Consider the following 22,032-nt stretch of genomic DNA (forward strand, 5'->3'; position numbering starts at 1 on the left):
TTGACATCAATTAAAGACACGCTTAGCGTGATTCTAGAAAGAGTATACACAACTTAATTGAACAAGCCAATCAGTAATAATAATTGGGAGTTAACAATTATCAGCAGTAATCGGCAATAATTAGGATTTAGGCACATAACTAATTCTATAACAGATTGCGCCTAAATCATGCATAAAAATTTGGGGGAGTAGTTAGGAGGCTTGTTCTCGGATTTTTGAGTGTTGATAGAAAATCACGCCTAAGTGCGCCTAACTTAGGCGCCAGTATTTAAGTCTGCTTATAACAGATCTAAATGCAGTCGCCTACAGTTAGGCACACCTTACTGTTAAGCGCGAGTCTATAAAAGACAAATCTATAAAGGAAACATATTCATTATAGAATTGCGCTAAGTGCATCACTTTTTTAGTGCTGCTTTTTAGGCACTACTTATAGAATTTACTACTTAGTGCATTATCTAGATCACCCTTACAAGATAATGTTGCAAAGCCCACACATTGCCTTCTCCCAGAAAAATTCCTTACCGCAAGCTCTAACAGGTATATTACCATATAAAATTACCTCAATAGAATCCCCAATTAGTGCGCAGTATACCAGTGCCTTTTCTTGAATCTGTTCCATAGCGTCCACTGAAGCTGTTTGCCTATGGATGTGTCTGAAGCAGATACATCCCAGCTCTTCTAACTAACAGGACAAATTCTTTGTAGAATGTGACAACAACCATACCAATCCCATAGCTTACTGGTTTTTCTAAAGACAATCCATCAAATGTCAGTCTGCAAGTGACTGGGGAAAATACAGTACTTGAATTTAATGTGATTATGACTGAAAGGGTTTAGACCTTAGTTAGTTAATTGAAATATTAAAACACCATATTTTGATCCAATGCCTTCAGTGTTTCTCCTTTCTATACTTTTATATAACATCTTATTTGTAACCATTGGGTAGGTTAATTAGGAAATATGGTATTTTAGCTTATATATATTTCATTTGCCTGTTAGATGATAGCAAAAAGATATTGAAGAGATTATAATTATGTCTGGCTGAGGTGAAGGTTTGGTTGGAGTTGAGTAAATTGAAATGGAATAAACTACTTGTTCAGGCTTAGGTAATATTATGTAAGATATTGTAATGAGATGATTGATGAGTCAAACAGAAGAAATATCATGGGTAACTACTGTTAAAGTTATAGGGATAACCATAGAAAAGGTTACGCTACATCAACCAGCTCATCTTTATTCACATGTTTATTGACGCCTTCAAAGAAATGAAGCAAATGGGTGACACAAAACTTCCCTTGGCTGAAACCAATCAAACTCTGTCCCATTAAACCATAATGGGCAAGACTTAAGAAATGTTATTATTTCAGCCACAGAAAATACATAGAAAACTACTTACTGTTATCTGCAGTCAGCTTTTCTACAAGAGAACAAAAGTAGGAAGAATCAGTGATACAGCATTACTGGCACTAGAACGTACATGAAAACAGCGACATAATGTTAATATGGGAGGCCTATAAGGCTTCACTCAGAGGTTACTAAGGGGTCCTTTTACTAAGGCGCACCTAAAAGTGGCATGAACTGGTGTAGGTGCGTGTTTTGGACGTGTGCAGGTGTGGGAAGGCGGTAGAATGAGAGGACATGAAATGAGATTGAAGGGGGGCAGACTCAAGAAAAATGTCAGGAAGTATTTTTTCACGGAGAGAGTGGTGGATGCTTGGAATGCCCTCTTGCGGGAGGTGGTGGAGAGGAAAATGGTAACGGAATTCAAACATGCGTGGGATAAACATAAAGGAATCCTGCTCAGAAGGAAGGGATCCCCAGAAGCTTAGCAGGTGGTGGGAGGCAGGGCTGGTGGTTGGGAGGTGGGGATAGTGCTGGGCAGACTTATACGGTCTGTGCTAGAGCCGGTGGTGGGAGGCGGGGCTGGTGGTTGGGCGTCGGGGATAGCGCTAGGCAGACTTATACGGTCTGTGCCAGAGCCGGTGGTGGGAGGCGGGGCTGGTGGTTGGGGGGCGGGGATAGTGCTGGGCAGACTTATACGGTCTGTGCCAGAGCCGGTGGTGGGAGGTGGGGCTGGTGGTTGGGAGGCGGGGATAGTGCTGGGCAGACTTATACGGTCTGTGCCCTGAAAAAGACAGGTACAAATCAAGGTAAGGTATACACAAAAAATGGCACATGTGAGTTTATCTTGTTGGGCAGACTGGGTGGACCGTGCAGGTCTTTTTCTGCCGTCATCTACTATGTTACTATGTTATATTTCTTCAGCACACCTTGAAAAATGCATTTTTTGTGCCGGAAAATGGATGTACGGCAAAATTAAAACCAGTATCTCTTTAGTGGCTCAATAGTGCCGGTAAACATATGATCCAGGTCTACTTTTGCCCCTTCTCTTTTTCTAGGCATAAAAATGTGGCTGTTTCTGTGGGGAATTTTCAAAGTGGGAGTATGTATGCATTTCCGTTTTGAAAATTTGTTAGAATTTACCTAGAGCAGAGCACAGGAAAGCTCTTCTAAGTTGAGTAAATTGAAACGGAATGTATCCAAAACTACTTGTTCAGGCTTTGCTAATATTATGTAAGATATTGTAATGAGATGATTGATGAGTGAAACAGAAGAAATATCATGGGTAGCTTCTGCTAAAATTTTAGGAGTAATCTTAGAAAAGGATACACTACATCAACTGGCTCACCTTTATCCAAATGTTTATTTATGCCTTCAAAGAAATGGAGCAAATTGGTGAGCCAAGACTTCCCTTGGCTGAACTCAATGTGGAGCAAACAGAAGCGGATCAATCAAGGTATGGTATACAACTTTATTCTAAAAAAACGCCCGACACAGACTGTGTTTCACCCACTAGGGCTGCATCAGGGGCTTGAAAAAGAAAGCAGGTTCTGTCATGATGGTGACTGTTTCCTGGGCTGTGCTCACCTCGCCCTCTGGTGGCTAGAACCGGTGGGTGCTATGGACTCTCATATGTACCTGACTTTAGCCCAGTCCGGTCCGGATCTTCCGGGCTGCCAGACTTGCTTTTCTTGTTTGTGCCTAAACAGCACCCATAGCTGCCTTGTGATTTCTACAGTGAACTTCAGCTGCTGATGGGCTTTATTAGCCATCTGAAAACTTCTGTGTTTGCCTTTGCATCGTCTAGGTCCTTGGTATGTTGGTGTGCTTTGTTGCACTTCTGCCTAGTCTGGTTTCTTGTCTGAATCCCTTGTCCGATTCTAGTTAGTCTGTGTGTAGTTTAGCTTAGGTTTATTGCTTATTGCCTTGTCTTGTTTCTGGTCTGTATTTCCTTGTCTTGTCTGTATTCCTTGTCTAGTTCCTGGTTTAGTGGCTGCCTGGCAGCTTCCAGTCCTGTTTCTTTTCTGTCTGTGTTTCTTGCTTATTGGCTGCCTGGCAGCTTTCAGTCCTGACTCTTATACCTGTCCATTTCCTGCCCTGTCCTGTAAGTCCTGCCGGCCGCCTGCACCCAGGGGCTCAACTCCTGGGGAAGGGCGGTCAAATGCAGGTAAAGTCTAGCCGTTTTTGTCAGAGTTCTGCCTTGTCCCTGGTGTGGGGTGGTTTTGCCTGCCACTGCCGCTCCTCGGCAGTGGTCCAAGGGCTCACGAACCTAGTTTCTGCCTTGAAAACCTAACAGGTTCACAACTGTCACGATGGTGACTGTTTCCTTGTCTGTGATCACCTCACCCTCTGGTGGCCAGAACCAGTGGCTGCTATGGACTGTCACATGTTCCAGACTTCAGCCCAGCCCGGTCCGGATCTTCCAGGCAGCCAGACTTGCTTTTTTTGTTTGTGCCTGAATGGCACCCGTAGCTGCCTTGTGATTCCTGCAGCACTTCAGCTGCTGATGGGCTTTATTAACCACCTGGAAACTTCTGTGTTTGCCTTTGCATCGTCTAAGGTTCCTGGTATGTTGGTGTGCTTTGTTCCACTTCTGCCTAGTCTGGTTTCTTGTCTGAGTTCCTTGTCCGTTTCTAGTTAGTCTGTGTGTAGTTTAGTTTAGGTTTATTGTTTATTTCCTAGTCTTGTTTCTGGTCTGTATTCCTTGTCTAGTTCCTGATTGTCTGTGTTTCTTTCTTAGTGGCTGGTTGGCAGCTTTCAGTCCTGACTCTTACCCTGTCTGTGTTTCTTTCTTAGTGGCTGCTTTGCAGCTTTCAGTCCTTGCTCTTTAGTCTGTATGCGTATCTTGCCTAGTGGCTAATTTGCAGCTTTTAGTCCTTATTCTTGAGCCTGTATGCTTTCTACCTATTGTGGTATTGTTTGTCTGAGAGTCCTAGTCGAGTATTCTGCCTAGCCTCCCCTGTGTATTCTAGACCCTGTGTGTATCCTGTTGGTATCCAGTTCCTGCCCTGTCCTGTAAGTCCTGTCGGCCGCCTGCACCCAGGGGCTCAACTCCTGAGGAACGGCGGTCAAGCGCAGGTGAAGTCTAGCTGTTTCCGCTCTGCCTGTTCCAGCTTGTTTGCCTCAGCTGCAACTCCAGTCCGGGGTGCCAGCATAATCAAAAGCCGATTTTGGGCGCCCTCAACTGCTTTCCGTCGCGGAGTGACCAAAGTTCATGGGGGTTTGTTGGCACCGAACTGAAGGCGGGACTGGGGCATGATTAAGAGATGGGCGTCCTCGGCCAATAATGGAAAAAAGAAGGGTGTCCCTGACCAGCATTTGGCAGACCTCTCCAGTCGGTTCAAAACTCTGCTGCCCGTCTCGTCTTCCGCCAGGGTCGCTTTACTCATACTACCCCTCTCCTCAAGTCGATTTACTGGCTCCCTATCCGTTTTTGCATCCTGTTCAAACTTCTTCTACTAACCTATAAATGTACTCACTCTGCTGCTCCCCAGTATCTCTCCACACTCGTCCTTCCCTACACCCCTTCCCGTGCACTCCGTTCCATGGATAAATCCTTCTTATCTGTTCCCTTCTTCGCTACTGCCAACTCCAGACTTCGCTCCTTCTGTCTTGCTGCGCCCTATGCCTGGAATAGACTTCCTGAGCCCCTACGTCTTGCCCCATCCTTGACCATCTTTAAATCTAGATTGAAAGCCCACCTCTTTAACATTGCTTTTGACTTGTAACCACTTGTAACCACTCACCTCCACCTACCCTCCTCTCCTCTTTCCTCTACACATTAATTGATTTGCTTGCTTTATTTTTTGTCTATGTTTGTGTAGCGCTGCGTACGCTTTGTAGCGCTATAGATATGTTAAATAGTAGTAGTAGTACTATTAACTGTCCTTATATAGAGCAAGATGTTTCTGCGTTTAACTTCATTTGATCTCCTACCAAAATAAAATACTTGGGTATCATCTTTGGTCCTATTGTGGAAGAGACAAAACTTCTAAATAGTAATCATCTTCTGGAAATAGTTAAGAGTCTGACTTCGAGATGGTCTCCCTTGAGGCTATCGTGGTGGGGATGGCTCGATACAATCAAAATGATGATCTTAAATATGTTGTCATTCTTGTTTTACCATACCACTTATACTGCTATTACATAAGTACATAAGTAATACCACACTGGGAAAAGACCAAGGGTCCATCGAGCCCAGCATCCTGTCCACGACAGCGGCCAATCCAGGTCAAGGGCACCTGGCAAGCTTCCCAAACGTACAAACATTCTATACATGTTATTCCTGGAATTGTGGATTTTTCCCAAGTCCATTTAGTAGTGGTTTATGGACTTGTCCTTTAGGAAACCGTCTAACCCCTTTTTAAACTCTGCCAAGCTAACGCCTTCATCACGTTCTCCAGCAATGAATTGCAGAGTTTAATTACGCGTTGGGTAAAGAAAATGTTTCTCTGATTTGTTTTAAATTTACTACACTGTAGTTTCATCGCATGCCCCCTAGTCCTAGTAGTTTTGGAAAGCGTGAACAGACGCTTCACATCCACCTGTTCCACTCCACTCATTATTTTATCTACCTCTATCATGTCTCCCCTCAGCCGTCTCTTCACCAAGCTGAAAAGCCCTAGCCTCCTTAGTCTTTCTTCATAAGGAAGTCGTCCCATCCGCGCTATCATTTTAGTCACCCTTCGCTGCACCTTTTCCAATTCTACTACAGTATATCTTTCTTGAGATGCAGCGACCAGAACTGAACGCAATACTCAAGGTGCGGTCGCACTATGGAGCGATACAACATTCTATTCACTTTCCTAGCCGCAGCAGCACACTGAGCAGAAGGTTTCAGTGTATTATCGACGATGACACCCAGATCCCTTTCTTGGTCCGTAACTCCTAACGTGGAACCTTGCATGACATAGCTATAATTCGGGTTCTTTTTTCCCACATGCATCACCTTGCACTTGCTCACATTAAACGTCATCTGCCATAATAAGTTTAAACCTTCATAGAGATGTTGCTTGGTTATGTAACATTCCGGTTGATTAAGCTGTATCAAAAATCTATAGCTATGATAGAGCATGTTTCAATAAAGATGATTTAAAAAATAAGTCATCTGCCATTTAGCCGCCCAGTCTCCCAGTCTCGTAAGGTCCTTCTGTAATTTTTCACAATCCTCTCGCGAGTTGACTTTGAATAACTTTGAATAACATCAAATTCAACTACATCTGCAGCATGGACACCAGAATGTGGAGTACCTCAAGGATCACCCCTTTCACCAACTATTTTCAATCTGATGATGACACCCTTAGCAAAACTTCTATCAAACCACAACCTCAACCCATATATATATGCTGACAACGTAACAATATATATCCCTTTCAAACAGGACACTAAAGAAATCCTTAACGAAATCAACCAAAGCCTACAAATCATGAACACCTGGGCTAATGCATTTCGATTGAAATTGAACGCAGAAAAAACTCAATGCTTGATACTCACCTCCCAATACAACACTAATGAATTCACCGCAATAAACACACCAAACCTAAACCTTCCAATCTCAGAAACCCTAAAGATCCTTGGCGTCACTATCGACCGCCATCTAACACTCAAAACCCACGCTACCAACACAACCAAAAAGATGTTCTACTCCACGTGGAAACTGAAGAGAATAAGACCTTTCTTCCCAAGATCCGTATTCCGCAACCTAGTGCAATCACTCGTACTCAGCCATCTTGACTATTGCAACTCACTATATGCAGGCTGCAAAGAGCAAATACTGAGGAAACTTCATACAGCCCAGAACACAGCAGCCAGACTCATCTTCGGGAAACCAAAATACGAAAGTGCGAAACCACTACGAGAGAAGCTACACTGGCTCCCACTCAAGGAACGCATCACTTTCAAAGTATGCACACTAGTCCACAAAATCATTAATGGTGAAGCCCCAGCCTACATGTCCGACTTAATAGACCTACCACCCAGAAATGCCAAAAGATCGTCTAGAACTTTCCTTAACCTCCACTTCCAACTTGCAAAGGCATAAAATACAAAGTGATGCACGCATCAACCTTTTCCTATATGAGCACGCAATTCTGGAATAAACTACCACGAAACCTAAGAACGACCTATGGACTAACCAACTTCCGCAAACTACTAAAGACTCATCTCTTTGAAAAAATCTATCAAAAGGATCAAAGCACATGAAGACCACACACACTGTTGGCAACGCATTAACACATTCTCCTATTACACCTATCCCCATAATTCTAACACACCCAGCCTTTTTCTCATCACTATTATTCTTTCCCCTTATCGATACCTGGACATTGTCTCAACTCAACTCCTCATAATGTAACCATAATCATGTAATAACTTATTGTACTTCCATCATTACAATGTATTGTAAGCCACATAATCATGTAATAACTTATTGTACTTCCATCGTTACAATGTATTGTAAGCCACACTGAGCCCGCAAATAGGTGGGAAAATGTGGGATACAAAAGCAATAAAATAAATAAATAAATAAATTTGTGTCATCAGCAAATTTAATTACCTCGCTAGTTACTCCCATCTCTAAATCATTTATAAATATATTAAAAAGCAGCGGTCTTAGCACAGACCCCTGAGGAACCCCACTAACTACCCTTCTCCATTGTGAATATAGCTCATTTAACCCCACTCTCTGTTTCCTATCCTTCAACCAGTTTTTAATCCACAGTAGGACATTTCCTTCTTTCCCATGACCCTCCAATTTCCTCTGTAGCCTTTCATGAGGTACCTTGTCAAACACCTTTTGAAAATCCAGATACACAACATCAACCGACTCCCCTTTGCCCACATGTTTGTTTACTCCTTCAAAGACTTAAAGTAAATTGGTCAGGCAAGATTTCCCCACACAAAAGCCGTGCTGACTTGGTCTCAGTAATCCATGTCCTCGGATGTGCTCTGTAATTTTGTTTTTAATAATAGCCTCTACCATTTTCCACGGCACCGATGTCAGACTCACCGGTCTATAATTTCCCAGATCTCCCCTGGAACTTTTAAAAATCGGCGTTACATTGGCCACCCTCCAATCTTCCGGTACCACGCTTGATTTTAAGGATAAATTGCATAGCACATCTTTTAACCTTTTTATGGTGTGGAAAACTACCGCACATTGCAGTAAAAAAAAATTGAAGTCCACTAAAGAACGGGATGGCATAAACTTTCCTTGTTTCTACAACTATCATATGGCATCCATTATGAAACAAACATCACTTTGGTTTGAAGACCTGAACTCTGCACTGCTTCCACCATGGTATCACTTTGAATCAGCACATCGGTATGCTTATCCCCTTCATTTAATACCATTTACCTCTCTAAATGATACTTAATTAAAAGATGTTATAACCCAAAGCTCATCAGAGGTAGTTAAAACCACTGAAACTTGTTTAACAACTCCTTGGTCTCTTACACATTTCACTCCAATATGGAACAATAATCATTTTAAAATTCAAAATAGTCACTAACTGGAAAATATGGCGCCATTTTTGAGCAGACAACTGAAGTATTTTGAAGCCTGATGAGTGATTTATCCTTATTCCTCTGATGAAGGAAGTAATTGAGAGACGTAGATCCAAGTCAGGGAAGGAATAATGATAAGAATCTACAGCACCTTTTCTATCATCGCTGATTCATATATTTGAGTGTTACAGGATAAGTACATCATTATAATTGAACTTATTTCTTCATGAATTATTGACCAAGATTGTTTTTGAGAACTGTGAATCATTGGGTCATTGGATTGTTTCAACTGTTTATGCACATTTTGAATGCTCTTTTGTCTTAAATCAATGAGGAAGTACGATGATACAGAAAGTGGTTATTTATAGGGTCCTTTTACAAAGGCACATTAGGCTCTATGGGAGTGCAGGTTTTGCCAAAACGAGACTAGCGCAAGGCTACCGTGCCCCCTGGTGGTAATTTCAGATTTGCCATATGCCCTTAATGCCTGGTTTATTTATTTCCTCTTCCATGGCACTTCCGTTGGTAATCGGCAGTTGGCGCACGCAGACCAGTCACCGCGCGTGTAGTACGTGAGCCCTTATTGCTAGATCAATGGGATGAATTAAGGACTCAGGCCGGTTTTAGGTGTGCATTGGTTTCAGTTTTACTGCATGCTCTTTTTCTGTCCTATTACAAACCAGGCCTTTTTTTGCAGACGTGGTAAAAACTGGCCCTGCGTGCGCAAAAAAACACACACCTACACTACAGCAGGCCACTTTTTACCATGGCTTAGTAAAAGAACCCCTAAAGTGAGTTTTTCCACTTTGGTCACGAGGTTTTTCTGAGCACCTTCACTTATAAATTTTTTAATTACATTGTGTGATATCCTGAGAAATAGGAATAATAACATGATTTGTTTTCCTGGGTTGTTGAAAAGAAAAAAAAAGAGATACAGTAGCATTTAAATCCCATTATTTGACTTTTTCTGAACAGTTGAATTTCTGAGTTAATGTCTCCTTCCTAAAGTAATGGATATAAAAATGTTATGCATTACAGGAAACTACTTCTGTTGGCCATAAGATTGAACTACCTCATATTTTGCTTCTGGGCTCTTTTCTTGGCAGCTCATATGGACTATACTTTATAGATTTTTCTGATGATGAAGATGTGAAACAATATACATCACATAACAATACCACTGTGTAAATGAGACTGAACTGTTTAATAGTCTTTTGACATTTTTAAATTGTGGTCTTATTTTGTTCAGCCCAGACACTTTAAATGAAATAATATATATGAAGGTAATATGGGGCAATATTTCTATTTATAAGAGGACTAAATTCCATAACTTTCTCATGCTTTGAATTCTTAGTTTGCCTATTGGCAATTTTTTTTTAATTTTACTAGATGTGGAGATACTAGATATTAATTGAAATTATTTCTGTCCATCACATGATTCTACTGCTGCTTTGATATCTTTGCATTAGCTTCCTATTTATTTATTGTGAACATTTATATCCCACATAATCCCACCAAGGCAGGCTCTATGTGGCTTACAACGTTGAAGGAAGAGCACAATACTATAAGTCATATACAAGATAGAGTAGAGAGTAGAGGAGGGGAAGAGAGGGGGTCAACAGGGGAGAGGAATGAGGGAATGCAGGGGATCAAGCAGGAGTGGAGTAAGAACGATTACACAGATAAGGCTTTAGAGATTTCTTGAATAGGCTGAGTTCAGCTGTCTCTTTTAACGGTGATGGTAGAGCGTTCCAGAAACGGGGACAGGTGTAGCTGAACGATGAGGCAAAGAGCAGCTTATATCTCAAGTTCCTGCAGCTAGGAAAGTGGAGAGTCAAATAGGTGCGAGAGGACTTCACAGAATTCCTAGGCGGGAGGTCAATAAGGCTAAACATATAGGTTGGGGCCTCCCCGTAGACAATCTTGTGAACAAGAACACAGACTTTGAATTCAATTCTTTCTTTGATCGGGAGCCAGTGGAGCTTTTCACGGAGGGGCTTCGCTGCCTCAAACCGCGATTTGCCAAATAGCAGTCACGCCGCTGTGTTCTGTGCAGTGTGAAGTTTCTTAAGGACGTGCTCCTTGCAACCAATATAAATTCCATTGCAATAGTCAAAGTGGCTTAAGATGAGTGAGTGGATTAGCGTCCTGAGCAGGTCAAAAGGAAGATACTGCTTAATACGCTTAAGGGACCTCATGGAAAGAAACATGCGCTTCGTGACGGACAGGACTTGGAGCTCCAGGGTCAGGTGGTAGTCCAGAATGACCCCAAGGAGTCTCATACTGGCAGTGACAGGAATGGAGATGTTCTGCGCAGCAACCGAGGCCGGGATAGACTTGTTAAACTGGGAGGAGAGGATAAGGCACTGCATTTTGCCCTTAAATGTGCTAGCCCAGTTAGACATTATGGCAAGGCTGGTCTGAATCTTAGCTGTGATTTCGGCTATGGAAGAGCGAAAGGGGATGTAGATGGTCACATCGTCAGCGCAGATGTAGGGATTCAGCCCGTTGTTGTGGAGGGCCGCTGCGAGAGGGGACATCATGATGTCGAACAAGGAACGCGAGAGGGGAGAGCCTTGAGGGACCCCACAGCGAGACTTCCAGGACGACAAGATAGAGGACTGGACCTTGATCCGATAGGATCGGCATGACAGGAATTCCTGAAACCAATCCAATACAGGGCCGCCAACACCATTTTCCGCCAGTAACATGAGGAGGAGACTGTGGTCAACCATGTCAAATGCGCTTGACATGTCAAATTGAAGAACTACTACTACTACTACTTAACATTTCTAAAGCGCTACTAGGGTTACGCAGAGCTGTACAATTTACATAGAAGGACAGTCCCTGCTCAAAGAGCTTACAATCTAAAGGACACGTGAACAGTCAGTCTGATAGGGGCAGTCAAATTGGGGCAGTCTGGATTTCCTGAAAGAGTTAGGTGCCGAACGCAGCATTGAAGAGGTGGGCTTTAAGCAAAGACTTGAAGATGGGCAGGGAGGGGGCTTGGCGTAAGGGCTCGGGAAGGTTGTTCCAAGCATAGGGTGAGGTGAGGCAGAATGAGCGGAGCCTGGAGTTGGCGGTGGTGGAGAAGGGTAATGAGAGGGATTTGTCCTATGAATGGAGGTTTCGGGCAGGAACGTAAGGGGAGATGAGGGTAGTGAGGGGCAGCAGACTGAGTGCATTTGTAGGTAAGGAGGAGAAGCTTGAACTGAATGCAGTATCTGATTGGAAGCCAGTGAAGTGACCTGAGGAGAGGGTGATATGAGTATATCGGTTCTGGCGGAATATAAGATGTACAGGAGAGTTCTGAATAGATTGAAGGGGGGATAGGTGGCTAAGTGGGAGGCCGGTGAGGAGTAAGTTGCAGTAGTCAAGGCGAGAGGTAATGACAGCGTGGACGAGAGTTCGGGTGGTGTGTTCAGAGAGGAAAGGGCGAATTTTGCTGATGTTAAAGAGGAAGAAGCGACAGGTCTTGGCAATCTGCTGGATATGCGCAGAGAAGGAGAGGGAGGAGTCAAAGATGACTCCGAGGTTGCAGGCAGATGAGACGGGGAGGATGAGGGTGTTATCAACTGAGATAGAAAGTGGAGGAAGAGGAGAAGCGGGTTTTGGTGGAAAGACGATGAGCTCGGTCTTGGACACGTTCAGTTTCAGGTGGCGGTTGGACATCCAGGCAGCAATGTCGGATAAGCAGGCTGATACCTTTGCCTGGGTCTCCGCGGTGATGTCTGGTGTGGAGAGATACAGCTGGGTGTCATCAGCATAGAGATGATACTGGAAACCATGAGATGAGATCAGGGAGCCCAGGGAAGAGGTGTAGATTGAGAAGAGAAGGGGTCCAAGGACAGATTCCTGGGGAACACCAACAGATAGCGGGATGGGGGTGGAGGAGGATCCATGAGAGTGTACTCTGAAGGTGCGGTGGGAGAGATAGGAGGAGAACCAGGAGAGGACAGAGCCCTGGAACCCAAATGAGGACAGTGTGGCAAGAAGTAAATCATGATTGACAGTGTCAAAAGCAGCGGATAGATCAAGGAGGATGAGGATGAAGTAGTGGCCTCTGGATTTGGCAAGGAACAGGTCATTACAGACTTTAGAGAGTGCTGTTTCTGTCGAGTGTAGAGGACAAAAACTGGATTGAAGTGGATCGAGGATAGCATGAGAGGAGAAAAAATCAAGGCAGCGGCTGTGAACGGGGTGCTCAAGTATTTTGGAGAGGAAGGGTAGGAGGGAGATGGGGCGGTAGTTGGAGGGACAGGTAGGGTCAAGTGATGGTTTTTTGAGGAGAGGTGTGACTACGGCGTGCTTGAAGGTGTCAGGGACAGTTGCAGTGGAGAGAGAGAGGTTGAGGATATGACAGATGGCGGGGGTGACAGTATGAGAGATGCTGTTAAGTAGGTTGGTGGGGATGGGATCAGAAGAGCAGGTGGTGGATTTCAAGGAGAAAAGAAGGCGAGCGGTTTCCTCCTCGGTGATGTCGGGAAAGGAGGAGAAGGAGGCCTGGGTTGATTGGTTGAGGGAGAGGGTTGAAGGGTGAAGAGGAGGATATGGCTTCATAGTGAACTCAAGGTTGATCTTTTGCACCTTGTCGCGGAAGTAATCGGCCAGTGATTGAGGAGAGAGCGAGGGGGGGTGGGAGCGGAGGGCACTTTGAGGAGGGAGTTAAGGGTGGCGAAGGGATGGTGGGGATTGGAGCTGAGAGAATTGGGTGTAATAATCCTGTTTGGCAAGGAATAGGGAGGAGTGGAAGGAGGATAGCATGAATTTCTAGTGAAGGAAATCTGAATGGGTGCGGGATTTCCTCCAGAGGCGTTCAGCAGATCGGGCGCAGGAGGAAAGGTAATGAATGCAAGGGGTCAGCCATGGCTGGGGAATAGTACGCTTAGCGGGACGGGAGGTGGATGGTGCAAGGGTGTCCAGAGCAGAGGAGAGAGTTGCATTGTAAGCGGAGACAGCCTTGTCGACAGACTCGGAGGACAAGATGTTCTTTCCGAAAGACAGTTCTTTCCTAAAGTTGGACAAGAGGGTAACCAGAACTGACTCGGTGCTATGTTGCGGCCGGAATCCAGATTGGGAGGCATGAAGAATCGAGAATTTGTCCAAGTAGTCAGATAGCTGTGAATTCATCAAGCCTTCCATAGTCTTCACAAGCAAGGGGATTGTAGCAACAGGTCGACTGTTGCTGATAAGGCTCACACTTCGGGTCCTTCGGGATTGGTGTCAGGAGAATATGGCCTTGCTCAACGGGGAAGCGACCGTTCTGGAGCTTGAAGTTAAGGTATGATGCAAAGTCAGCAATAAAACAGTCCGGCACTGATTGCAGCAGGTAGTTGGTGGAGGTATCCAGTTTGCAGTGCGTTCGGGACAACTTGCGAAGATCCAGAGAGACCTGCTTGGTGGTGACTGTCTCGAAGGTGGACCAATAGCGGTTGGCTGGGCAGGGGCCTTGTGTGAGTGCAAGGCCTTGCAGGAAGTCAGCAGCAGTAGAGTAGCTTTGAGGAAGTGAGCTCCGAAGAAGAAGGATTTTGTCCCGGAAATAGCCAGCTAGATCGCCGAAGGCATGCCCGCGCTCGGAGAAGTAACAGGGGTGGTGTCTAGCAAGGAATTCAGTTGTCGATAGAGCTTCCGCGCATCCAACATGACCGACTGAATTTTTTTCTGGAAGAAAGTTCTTTTGGCATGTTTGATAGCAAATTTGTAGGCACGGAGGGAGAGCTTCCAAGCTGATAAGGTGGAGTCATCCCTGGACTTGTACCAAGCTCTTTCCAGATGCCTGGTTTGCTGTTTTAGTGCTTTAAGGTCACGGGTGAACCAAGCTTTAGATTTGCGGTGGGAGGAGGACTTAAGTTGCAACGGTGCAAGTCCATCAAGAATGAATTGACACCGGGTCTCCCAACGAGAGAGGTCGTCGAATGAGTCCGCGTTGGTATGCCATTTTGCTCCCAAAATGTTTTTAGGTCGACTTCCCCTCTTGCATAGTAGGTAGAAGGTTCTTCAGGTAATGGATGGCTACTCTTCCGCCAGTGGAACACAAACCGTAGCTGGTAGTGATCAGACCAAGGAACAGCTGACCATGTGGGCGAACGCACACAGAGGACCGAGTCATTTAGAAGCTTGTAGGGGAGGAGATGCTGAGTTTTATTTATTTGTTTTTAAAACGTTCAATGGCTCATCTCCAGACTACCTTTTAAAATTGATTTCTTTCCCTTATGATCGTGGCTCATCTCAATCTACAGATCCATTGCGATTGTTACTGCCATCTTTTCTAGGTGTTAAATATAAGAAAAATTTGGAAATGTCTTTTTGCTATTTGGCCTCTCGGTTTTGGCTTACTCTTCCTATTGAACTTTGAAGTTCTTTTAGTTATCTGCAATTTCGTAAGAATCTTATGACCTACCTGATTTTCTGTCTTAACTGATTTATTCTTTATTTTCTGTTTTTTTTTTCTTGTTAACATTTTGTTACCAGCTTTGAACCACTGATAGTTGGAGTTGGCAAGATACAAGAGATAGATTACATTACATTGAATTATTTCACTGTTCATTGATGCTCTTTTTATACTTCTGATTATAAGATCTATGAAGGAACAGAACCAATGTCCCTCTTCAGTATGGAACACTAAATGTTCACATTTGAAATACAAGGTTTTGTTTTCCCTGCCATTCATGCTTGTACTCTGTCACCATCAGAGTGTCTCACCCTATGCTTGTGCTTATCATGCTTCACTAACCTGTTGATAGGTATTTGTTTCAGGTGGTAGATCTTTTTCTAGATCTGCTTTTTATTAGTTTCTACTTTCATTTTAAGGTAGATGTTATACACGGTTTCAGAATTTTTTATTTGCTCTTATTTGAATGACTAACTTGAAAATAATATCCATGAATGTCAATGATCTCAATCACCCTGTGAAAAGAAAAAAATATCTTTGTATCTTAAGAAAAAATCCTGATGTAGTAATGTTACAGGAAACTCATCTGTCTCATAGGTGTCGTTATTTTTCATCTGCAATTCAAAAGAAAGCAGGAGTATCAAGCTTAACTTTAAAATTCATATCCAACTTTCAGATCCAAGAGGCAGATGGATACTGATAACTGGTCTTCTCAATGAATAAAATAAATATTCATGAATATATATGCTCCCATCTCTGATAATCTAGACGTTTTCCACCCAGTTGCTTTTTGATTATAAAGATCACAAAGATTTTAGCTGGGGATTTCAATCTTACTCAGGATATAATAATGGACAGTCTTCCTGATGTCCATCTAAATCCAATTCTTAGAAAGAATTACTCAGTTCTATTGACCTATTGAACCTAGTTGACCCATGGAGATTGACCTACCCTACAGATAGAATTTACCTTTTATACTGTACCACAAAATACCTACTCCAGAAATGACGTTTTCTTAATTTCCAAATTTGAAAAGTGAGATGCTCCCTATTCTTGTTTCTGATCATGAGGCTATCACATTGCTACTAGATATTTCCATCAAAGATAAGGGTATTTCTCAATGGAGATCTAACAATAATCTTTTAACAGATTTGGATTTTACCAAAAAAACTGAAGCTTTTAGGTCAGAATTTCTATCTAAATATACATGAAAACAGTGACATAATGTTAACATGGGAGGCAGTGACATAATGTTAACATGGGAGGCCTATAAGGCTTCGCTCTGAGATTTCTGTATTTAGAAATAAAAACAAGAACTTCTGGTAACGAAAAGTCTTGAGCATGAGATCAATAGTTTAGAAAATCAGCACATTTTAGAATCCACTAATTCTAAATATCTATCTCTTTCCAATCTAAAATGTACATATAACAAACGTCTGACTAAACGAGCATGATCTTTATTGAGAAATCGGGTTGCTATTTTGGTGATAATAAGGCTGGTAAATCACTTGCCAATTACCTCAAAGGGAAAAATCAAAAGATAGAATAACCTCTATTCATGTCTCTGACAAAGGTTCCATTACAGATCAAAAAGGTATTGGAAATGCATTTTCCTCTTTTTTTTTCTTCCTTATTTAACTCAGAAACTACTAACTATTCATCAGAAGTGTAAACCATTCTGAACAAACTTAAACGCCCTAGATTAAATCCTAAGGTTCAATCTGATTTAGGGAAATTCATTGATGGAAAAGAGGTGACATCTACGGCAGCATATTGAAACCTATGGGGCATCCAAGATGGCCGCACGCAACTAGGAGCAATCCAGACCTCGTTTTTCCTATTATTAGAAATGCCGAAGAGAAGAGGTAAGGCAGCAGTCCGGGCTCCCTCAACACCTACCTTCAGGTCCCACTGACCACTGTTTGAGGACTTCAGCACAAGGAACAATGCCCGGGAGCGGCTCCGTAGGAGACACCATTACAAGGGAGGACTCATCGACATCTCCCGGACTAGATATCACTCTGAGCCCCGACGCAAGTGCTCTGCCCCCACAGCCCCTGCGGACAAGCTCTCCCTCTGTAGGAGCGAGTAGTCAGATGCAAGGGATAGGTACTGACTCAAGCTTGCATGAAGCCCTTACCGAATATCTTCCGAGGGAGTTACCCCCAGAAGAAAGCAGTCCGACAATGAGTGGCGTGGGTCAAGAAGAAACAGGTAATGGGCAGAAAACACATTTATTACAAATGCCTCTATTAATGTTAGAGAAACCTTCTGAGGTAACTCTTGACTCTTTGTGGGACCTGGTTGCTCAAATGGTGAAATATCAACTTCAACAAATGAATGTATTATCTCAAAAAGTTACCATTATTGAAAAAATTGGGGAGAAAAATGAGACTGAAATTAAACTTTGCTCTGAAAGGATAAATAAGGTAGAAGAAAAAGTCACAAATTTGGAGAACACTCAAACTTTGATTTTGAAAGATATCACAAACTTCAGGAACAAAATGGAAATCTATGAGAATCATATGCGAAGATATAATTTAAGATTTATAAATTTTCCAAGAATTAAATGATTAATCCATTGGAGATGTTTCAACGGTATCTTAAAGAAATTTTGGAGATACCAGAGACAAATTTACCACCTTTATCTCAAGTTTATTATGTGCCATCTAGAACACAGCAGCAACCACAGCAACAACAAGAATCTTTGGATGTTACAAACTTCTTGGAAACATCCAAAACTGAACAAGCAACTACGGCAACCTTGGTTGCCACAGTTGCATTAGTGCCAGATAAACAATGGTTGTTTAAAATGTATTTTAGACACAAAGATAAACTGCTTCTGGGACTAAAAATATCATTATTTCCAGATGTTTCGAAAGAAACCCCCCAAAAAACGTAAAGAATTTTTATTGTTGAAACCAGAAGTATTGCGACTAGGCGTCACATTTTATTTACGATTTCCTTGCAAATGTATATTATGTTATAATTCACATAAATATGTTTTCATAGACCCATAACAATTGACAGCGTTTGTAACATCTAAAAGAAGTGAAGGAGCTAAACAGAATTAACCTTGTTTAAAAGTCTCCTAGATGCTATATTTTCCTTAAAGGATTTTTCTTTTCTTTTATTAATCCTCCTATACGTCGGATGCCTCTCCTTAAAGTGAACTTGAGTGCTAATTATTGGAAATTTATGTTCAAAAATATTTTTTTGAAAAGATAACTTCTGGTTACAGTCATGGGTGTCATCGCATCAATCAACAGTATGTCATCACACTAACATTAGTAATAACAAGTACAGTAATAGGTTTTTTAGCTTTTTTCCCCCCTCCCACCCTCCCTTCCCTCCCTTCCCGTCTCCTCCCCCCTTCTCCACCCATTCTATTGCCATGTGTTACAATGTCAACACGAAACCTGAATCTCTATCTTTAGTCAAAAGAGTAAGTGATGGTGTCTGTCATAAAATCCCACATTCCTACCATGCAGTATCAGAATAATGGGGGCCTGAGTTGTGTACCCTTCAGTTATAGTTACTATGTTCCCCCGTTTTTACTGTCAACCTTCGTCTATCCGAGACTTAAGTGTTTGGTTGCCAAAGGGGATCAGAAATTCAACAGAAGACTTCTCTCTCTAGATGGCAAAGTGATCCACAGGGCCTCCCATTGCGCTCTAAACTTTAGGCCCGGGGGGCTTTCCATGTCAGTCACTCCACATCTATCTATTCGCATTTGTTTTACCAGTTGCGATCGCCATGTCTGCAACGGGGGTTCCTCTTTTGATCTTGTGAGAAGGAAGAGGCTGTCCTACCCTGGTTAGGCCCCTAGAGGGCGCTGTTCCCCTAAAATGTCCAGGGAGAAGGGCTGGTGAGTTGCTGAAGGGAGCCAGAATGGGGAGGTATAGCTGGAGGTCGCTAGGACCGGGGAGAGTCCTGGAGGTGGAAACAGGTGCAGCCGGTTATGGGCTGGGTCCTGGTTGGCCATTAAACACTTAATACCCCACCTGAGGTGTGAGGGGGAGGAGGAGAGCTGGAGCTGGTAGCTGGAGCTGGAGCTGCCCATGTGAAGTACTGGCTGAGCCCTTTAGGCTGGTGGTGAACTGTGTGCAAAGCAAGGAAGCTGGCTGGGGTAAGAAGGCCCTAGATAACCAGGTAGTAGAACTGTGTGTTCTGAAGAAGGAAGCTGGCTGGGGTAAGAAGGCCCTGGAGTAGCCAGGTATAAGAACTATGTGTTCAAAGAGGGGCTGTGTGTCCCAGCTGAAAAGACTGTGTGTCTAAAACAGTGCAGAGGTACTGTGTGTCCCAGAAGAAGAGCTGTGTGCTACCAGGAGGGACGGTGTGTCCGGGGACTGAGTTAGTCCGGGGACGGAGTTAATACTGAGCCCAAATGCCTGTGTGAGAGGGCTCAGGGGGAAGAAATCTATGAATGTTGAACTGTGCAAGAAGAAATGTTAAAGGAAGATTGCACTGAGTAAGAAGAAATGAAATGGTTAAGCTGGGAAGAACTGTTTAAGCTTGTGAAAGTGTTTTAAGCTAAAAGGGTGCCCCAGAGGCTGGAATAAAGATGTGTATGAAAAGAGCCTGATTGGTGAAACCTGACTATGTTTGCTTTTTGAGAAGCAGGTCACCCTGAGCAGAAAAGGGTGGTAGATTAATTTGCATAAATCTGCATATTGAGAACCCGCTCACCCTGAGTGAAAGAGGGATCTGGGAGCCTGAGGTGGGAGCTCCATCATCACCATAGCCTCATCATCTTTACAATCTCCAAAACTGCAGAATAGTAGTTATTCCAAAATATACCACCATCCCTGCGAATGCCCTAAATCCCTCCAGAGGGTCCATGGTGTACTTAAATATATGAAATAATAGCAGGGGATCCTAGACAAAAGTGCAGTTCCATAATTGGTCCACTCTCCTCCAAAACTGTTCGGCATAAGGGCAGCTCCAGAACATATGTCCCAGAGAAGCTGAGCTTTTATTACACTTCAGACAGGCTCCACTTGTGGCAAACCCCGCTCGGCGTGCTCTATGAGGTGATATGTGTGTTCTCAGTATCCATCTACAGTGGGGGAAATAAGTATTTGATCCCTTGCTGATTTTGTAAGTGTGCCCACTGACAAAGACATGAGCAGCCCATAATTGAAGGGTAGGTTATTGGTAACAGTGAGAGATAGCACATCACAAATTAAATCCGGAAAATCACATTGTGGAAAGTATATGAATTTATTTGCATTCTGCAGAGGGAAATAAGTATTTGATCCCCCAACAACCAGTAAGAGATCTGGCCCCTACAGACCAGGTAGATGCTCCAAATCAACTCGTTACCTGCATGACAGACAGCTGTCGGCAATGGTCACCTGTATGAAAGACACCTGTCCACAGACTCAGTGAATCAGTCAGACTCTAACCTCTACAAAATGGCCAAGAGCAAGGAGCTGTCTAAGGATGTCAGGGACAAGATCATACACCTGCACAAGGCTGGAATGGGCTACAAAACCATCAGTAAGACGCTGGGCGAGAAGGAGACAACTGTTGGTGCCATAGTAAGAAAATGGAAGAAGTACAAAATGACTGTCAATCGACAAAGATATGGGGCTCCACGCAAAATCTCACCTCGTGGGGTATCCTTGATCATGAGGAAGGTAAGAAATCAGCCTACAACTACAAGGGGGGAACTTGTCAATGATCTCAAGGCAGCTGGGACCACTGTCACCACGAAAACCATTGGTAACACATTACGACATAACGGATTGCAATCCTGCAGTGCCCGCAAGGTCCCCCTGCTCCGGAAGGCACATGTGACGGCCCGTCTGAAGTTTGCCAGTGAACACCTGGATGATGCCGAGAGTGATTGGGAGAAGGTGCTGTGGTCAGATGAGACAAAAATTGAGCTCTTTGGCATGAACTCAACTCGCCGTGTTTGGAGGAAGAGAAATGCTGCCTATGACCCAAAGAACACCGTCCCCACTGTCAAGCATGGAGGTGCAAATGTTATGTTTTGGGGGTGTTTCTCTGCTAAGGGCACAGGACTACTTCACCGCATCAATGGGAGAATGGATGGGGCCATGTACCGTACAATTCTGAGTGACAACCTCCTTCCCTCCGCCAGGGCCTTAAAAATGGGTCGTGGCTGGGTCTTCCAGCACGACAATGACCCAAAACATACAGCCAAGGCAACAAAGGAGTGGCTCAGGAAGAAGCACATTAGGGTCATGGAGTGGCCTAGCCAGTCACCAGACCTTAATCCCATTGAAAACTTATGGAGGGAGCTGAAGCTGCGAGTTGCCAAGCGACAGCCCAGAACTCTTAATGATTTAGAGATGATCTGCAAAGAGGAGTGGACCAAAATTCCTCCTGACATGTGTGCAAACCTCATCATCAACTACAGAAGACGTCTGACCGCTGTGCTTGCCAACAAGGGTTTTGCCACCAAGTATTAGGTCTTGTTTGCCAGAGGGATCAAATACTTATTTCCCTCTGCAGAATGCAAATAAATTCATATACTTTCCACAATGTGATTTTCCGGATTTAATTTGTGATGTGCTATCTCTCACTGTTACCAATAACCTACCCTTCAATTATGGGCTGCTCATGTCTTTGTCAGTGGGCACACTTACAAAATCAGCAAGGGATCAAATACTTATTTCCCCCACTGTATATAATCTCTCTCTGTGGTATGGAGAGCCTCTGTGTGTATAACGATTTCATAAATGATCTACAATCCTCCTCCAAAAATGTACACTCTAGATCCCTTGACCACTCCCGAGCCAAGCGCCCAAAGTCTAACTCAGCAGTTG

The 22,032-nt window shown here is 43.5% G+C and overlaps 2 protein-coding genes across 2 annotated transcripts in view; both read right to left on the reverse strand.

The window, feature by feature from the left end:
* Positions 1–22,032, reverse strand: part of LOC115466338 (butyrophilin subfamily 1 member A1-like) — a 1,244,786-nt gene that overhangs the window by 603,699 nt on the left and 619,055 nt on the right. The window lies entirely within an intron of this gene.
* LOC115466339 (butyrophilin subfamily 1 member A1-like) overlaps positions 1–22,032 on the reverse strand; it is a 384,019-nt gene that overhangs the window by 93,762 nt on the left and 268,225 nt on the right. The gene's annotated exons all lie outside the window — the stretch shown is intronic.

Source organism: Microcaecilia unicolor, chromosome 3 (genome assembly GCF_901765095.1).
Source record: "Microcaecilia unicolor chromosome 3, aMicUni1.1, whole genome shotgun sequence".
NCBI lineage: Eukaryota > Metazoa > Chordata > Amphibia > Gymnophiona > Siphonopidae > Microcaecilia > Microcaecilia unicolor.